Below are 6382 nucleotides of genomic sequence, written 5' to 3' on the forward strand. Positions count from 1 at the left end.
ACTTTCAATATGAAGATATTCCCGAAGATGCGACAGATGAAGCACGTGAAGACGAGTTCGAGAGAAGCGACGATGATGATTGTAATGATAGTGATGAGAACGAAAACGATTTAGAGTGATGTAATATTGATGAGAACGAAAACGATTTAGAGTGATGTAATATATGTCTCTGATGTTGTATTTCTCTATTGTAACGTATGTTTAAAGAAATATTGTTTTTTTACCATCCTAATGTATGTGTAACAAATGTTGTTTTATATAATATGTATTTGTGTTAATTTTAAAAAAATATTTGGAGTTTTAGGGTTTTAGAGTTTAAGTTGGAGAAAGAGCACAAAGTAGTAGAGAAGAAGAGATATGATGTTAGATGATATGTGACTTTGGGGTTTAGGGATTTCATTCTCGGTGTTTAGGGTTAAGCGTTGTAAAATCGTCGTAAACCGATGTTTCCACGTAATTTCGTCGTAAATGGAAAAACGCGGGCCTGGTAACTTCGTCGTAAACGTGGGCCTTGTAAATTCGTCGTAAACCGATGTTTCGACGTAATTTCGTCGTAAATCGAAAAACGCGGGCCTGGTAACTTCGTCGTAAATGAAAAAACGCGGGCCTGGTAACTTCGTCGTAATGTTACGTCGCGTTTACGACGAAACATTTTTTATATATTGGGACGCCGAGACGAGGCTGCCTCGTCCATTCCTCCTAAACTCCTCTCCTCTCCCTAAGGTACATTCTCTTCCCTCCTTTTTTTTTTTTTTTAAAGTTAGTTTAGGTTATTAATTAGTTAGGTAATTAGTTTAGGTGATTATTTAGATAATTAGTTTAGGTGATTAGTTAGATGACGGAATCCTATAGTTTAGGTGATTAGTTAGGTAACGGAATAATTTTTTAATTATGTCGTCATAATTGATTAAATTTATTTAAATTTTTTTATATGGCTCCTAGAAGGAAACTAGCAGCACCTACTTATGCCCAGTTGTTTGGCGATGGTTCCGGTACATCTTCTTCCGGTCCATCGTCTTCCGATGCAGTTCCAGACTCTCAGACTTCTCAGAGAGTTTTTTCGAGTCCTCCTCTTCCACCGCAGATGCCTCCACCTCCTCCTCCAGCGGCTGCACCTGAGCCTGTCCCAGAAGGTGCAGTTCATCCGGATTTGCGTGTGCCTTCATATGCTCCCTTCGCGAGATATACGGTGGAGGATTTGCTTGCCCAGCCTGGACGGGAGGGTTTGGATGTTCTAGACCCCGATAGACCCCGAGGAACTTATTGGTAAGTTATTAATTTTTATTACTTTAAAATTTAATTAATTTTTATTTTGTAACGGTTAAATTTTTTTTTTTTCAGGTTTGGGGCTAACAACCGTGTTAGCCGGAGCGTTTCGGCGACGATTAAGGGTTACTACGACGGGGCATACCCGAACTGGAGCAAGACACCAAATCACGTTAAGATCACGTGGTTTAAATGTTTTGCGGTAAGATTTTTAAATTTAATTAAATTTTCACTTTTAAATATATATATATATATTTTAATATTTATTATTAATTGTAATTTTTTTCAAAATTTTTATGTTTCAGCAAAAGTGGCATTGGTCTTTGGGAATCACCGAGAGGGTGAAGGCGGAATTCGTTGCAAAGGCAAAGATACGCCTCTGCAACACAGTCTCTGATTGGAAGGACAAGTGGGAGATCTACGGGTATGAGGGAAAGCCCACTGAGCTCACGACGGATGTGTGGGATGGCCTCATCGCCTATTGGGAGCACCCCTCTTCGATCAGAAAGGCCAATTCGTGCTCGGCTTCTCGAAGGACGAAGGATAAAGATGGTCATTTGCCCATGCTTCACAGAACCGGACAAAAACCTCATGCAGGAGTCCGTCTAGAAGCTGTAAGTTTTGTTTTAAATATATATTTTAAAATATTCAATTAATATAATTTATAATATTTAATTTAATTTTTTTTTGTAGTTCGAGAAGACGGGAGTCTTACCTTCTCTGTCTGACCTATTCAAGATGACTCACGCCACATCCGACGGAGTTTTTGTGGATCCTGCATCTGAGAAACTCTTCCGAACAGTGGCTGGTCGGATTGAAGAACGGGAGACGCAACTAACCCAGGAGTCTCCCGATGGATTACCAGTCACATTGTCCACCCAAGAGGTCGACAGAATCTTCGAAGAGGTAACTTAAAATTTTAGTTTACATTATTTTAAATATTTTAACATAATTAACTATATTAATATATGTTTTGATTTTATAGGTGGCTCCTAAAAAGAAGGGACGGATAGTCGGTATAGGCTCTGTTAACGAAGTTGCAAGGGCAACTTCGTCATACACTTCGAGACGGGATGAAGAGACTGCTCAGATGAAGGCTCAAATGGATAGCCAGCAGGTTCGTTTAGACTCTCTTGAGGATTTGCTAGACGTGATGGCCGTGGGAAACCCGGTTATGCAGAGAATGTTGAGTGAGAGACGAGCCGCTCTTGGAATGCCACCACGAGATCCCCAAGAGTCCGATCCAACCCGTCAACAGCCGAGCAACCCCACCAACTACTTCGACAATATGTAGTTTTTTTTTTCTGTTTGTATTATGAATTTAAATATTATTGTATGACTTTTTAAAAATATGTTTTCCAATTTCATATTTTGTTTTAAAATTTAAATTATTTTAAATTCTGAATATTAAATATAAATTAAAATCTATTATATACTAATTAATAATAATATAATAAGAAACGATGTAAACTCCTCGTAAACATTACATGGAGTTTACATCGAATATTTACGAGTGATTAACATCGAAATATTTACGAGGATTTTACATCGAAATGTTTACGAGTGATTTACAAAGAAAGTATTTACGTGTGCTTTACATCGAAATAATTACGTGGGCTTTACGACGAAGTCTTACGTGGCGTTTACGACGAATCATTTCCCTGCGCTTTACGAGGAATATATTTCGTCGTAAACGTAACGAGTCGTTTACGACGAAACCTCCGTTACGACGGACGTTTAACAACGAAACGCCTTTCGACGTTAATTCGTCGTAACACCCCGTTTACGACGAATTTACAACGAATACTGCCCTAGTAAAAAATATGTTTTCTTGTAGTGTATGAGGATTCACGCCTGAATGTATCATCATGAGCCGTCCTATGAGTCTATGCTTGACGGTACTCCTTGCGCCATACCGAAGATCTCATGTATGCTTTTCTCCATAAATATGCATAATTCGCCTTTGCTGGGATTCGAAACCCAAACCTCCTGGTGTAGAAGCATTAATGAACCCTTATCTTAGCTAACTAGAAATGTAAAACCATTAACAATAAAAGGAACAGCCACGTCCACAACCTCTTCCACGCCACGCCACACCACATCTTTGGCACCTGGTGGAAGCTTTTCTGATACCAGTGAGAAGAATAAACATGCTATAGCATCAGACGGAATGGTTTATAAACATTTTAAAATATTATATATATATGAAAACAAATAAAATTGCGGATCCACGGATCAAGCTCTAGTTAATAAATTAAATGGTGACAAACAAATCGTAGCTATTTTTTAACTTGGTACAAAAAGCCACGAAATAAAAGAAAACGTAAATATTTTTGTCTTAATTATAACTAAAAAGCTATGAAATTTTCAAAGAAAAATGTGGTTATATATAATCACGATTTTGCCACAATTATTTAAGGACAAAATTGACAACCCGTTCCGTGAATTCTCAGGTTCACGGCTTGTTACATAAAAGTCAAATTTTTTGTGACAACTGATGTGTCGAGTTTTAACCCGATTATCTAACTGCAAGTGCACAGTAAAGTACGCAGTAGTAATGCGGGATCGAATCCACTGGGACCGATGATCACACGTAGAGTTGCAGACAAGTTAATAGCTACAGCGAACAAAGATATAATTTTGATAGTTTTTATTTAATTTTCTTTAGTGTCACAAAACATAAACAAGCTGTAAAAAGATGATTTAAACGATTTGAAAACTATTTTAAAACAAACGTTGGGCACTGGGAATTCTCAGGGATTTCTTTTTAATCAAGATACAATTAATGGCAGACACATGGATATATTAAGAACCGTCTAGAACTCAAACACGATATTAGAATTAACCTACTTCCGTAGCGCTAATTCTCTATGTTATAGAAATCTCCACACTAACTTCCGCTGAGTTTCAATTTCTAAACAAGCATTAAGAACATGTTCAATATGTTCACAAAGTGCAATAACATCAACTTCCGAGGGTTAAGGACACTTTGCTCATCTAAAGTATTTTCGGAAATTCAAACAATCACTTTCGGTGCATCAAACAATCTGAAATCATGAACTAAGTGATCAATTCAGTTCAAGCAGTAAGAAATCCATTAGATGAAGAACCAAAACGTAATCCCTTAGTCTACACACGTTTTATGAATCAAAACATCAAGAAATCCCCTATGAGAACCCCTAAACCCAACTAGATGACTACTCACACATAACTAAGCAAGAACAACACGATTTTAATGAAGAAAACATGATAAGATTGTATTAAAACAGAGGAAAGGTTCAGAAGATCTTCTCCAAATGGTTTTGAGATGAACTCCTTTACAAATCTTCACAAATCACACAAAACAAGTACAAAACTCTCAAATCTCTCTCAAGAACTTGTAAATCTCCTTCTTGGTCGCCCCTGGTCTTTTCTGAGTCCCAAAGGTCGAGTTCTTCTGTCTATTATTGAGGGGAGTGGGTAAAAAGGAGTGAAAAGCTCGTTTGTGCGTGTGGAGCCCGTAGAGCGTGGGATCGGTCGATCCACATGGACCGGATCGGTCGATCTAGTGCATGAAAGCGTGAGATCGGTCGATCCACATGTACCGGATCGGTCGATCTCACGTCCTGTTCGATCAATACTTCTCATTCGGTCCATTGTTCGGTCCATCTTGCTTCTGAATAAATCCCGAATGCGTTCTTTTCTTGCAAGCTATCTAGTAACCTGCATATTACACTTAAGAACACCAAAACGCATCAAATAGACCAAAACATTAATTAAAACCGACCATTTAATTGCTCCAAAACGAGTTTAAAACCGTTAAAAACACGGAATATCAACTCCCCCAGACTTGAATCTTTGCTTGTCCTCAAGTAAAGAGGATTAAAATTTGGGAGCTCACTAACCCTCAGTAGACCTTACCTTGTGATTTCGCTAACCACTTAAATCAGAGACTGTCAAGGCATTCATTCCAAATCCCCACCAAGACCGCGCAAACCTTTCCATATTTCAGACCTGCAAGTCTCAGTTTCAAGTAATCAACTCTTTACATTCATTAAAAAGGGCGTGACCTTTCCACCAAAGATATCTCCATCAGGTATAACGGGCTCGGTGTTTGGGAGGCTGTTTTAGTGTTTAATTAGGTGAGGCTCAAGTGTTTGTGGGTATCAGCGATAACAAAAAATGCAAAACATTATGCAAAATCGCTGGAGAAACCGAGTATATTGATAACCACGTTTTCGAACTGCTCAAGTCTCAAATGATCAAAACCCAACAAATCTCAAACTCTAACCCCAAATTTAAACAACGCATCATCTCTAGTACACAAAATAAAAATAAAATGTCTAAATCAAATCTACTGAATGAGATATAAACATGAACTTCTTTTTTTTTTTTTTTTTTTTTTTAGAATCGACCGATTACTTGCAAATGTTTTGTGGTAATCAATCGATTCATATCTTTTTTTTTTTTTTTTTTTTTTAATATTTCAGAACGAAAACTTATACAAACCGAAATCGAATATATACACTGCGATGCAATCACACACTTACAACACCCAATTTTTCTATTTACACCTCTAGACACACAGGTCCGTGTCTAACCACCTAAATGTTCCGATCCTACCTAAGCAGTCGGATGAACCATGTCTACCCTAATCTCTCCATTGTTTTTGCACATGTATGCACATATGATCAGTGTGTAAGAATGCATGGAGATGAAATAAAAGGGTAAGGTGTAGGTGTGGTACCAAACTATTGATGAGTCTGGCCATTCAGGATTATTAAAGAGTGGTAAAATGTGGTAAAGAAAATCCTGAATGTGTATATGGTGTACCGTTTCCTGATGTTGATTCCTGGTCAAAAGAAATTAAATTCGTTAATGGTCAAAAATAGTTGAGTCGATTACAATTCACCGAGACTTGATAAAAGATTTAAGGAGAGGTTGTTTGGTCAAGTGGTTCCTCGGTTTGTCTGCGCTAACAGTCCTGAAAAATGGCCAATATGAAATGTAATGCACAACACACAAGGAAATAGTCTAATAATCATCACAGGGTCTGATAAAAATACGTAGAGAGTTTTTAGAGTTTTTTTTTTTTTTTTTTTTTTTTTTTTTAAAAACACAATCAAATCCGATAAAG

This window comes from Brassica napus, chromosome C4 (genome assembly GCF_020379485.1).
Source record: "Brassica napus cultivar Da-Ae chromosome C4, Da-Ae, whole genome shotgun sequence".
NCBI classification, from domain to species: domain Eukaryota; kingdom Viridiplantae; phylum Streptophyta; class Magnoliopsida; order Brassicales; family Brassicaceae; genus Brassica; species Brassica napus.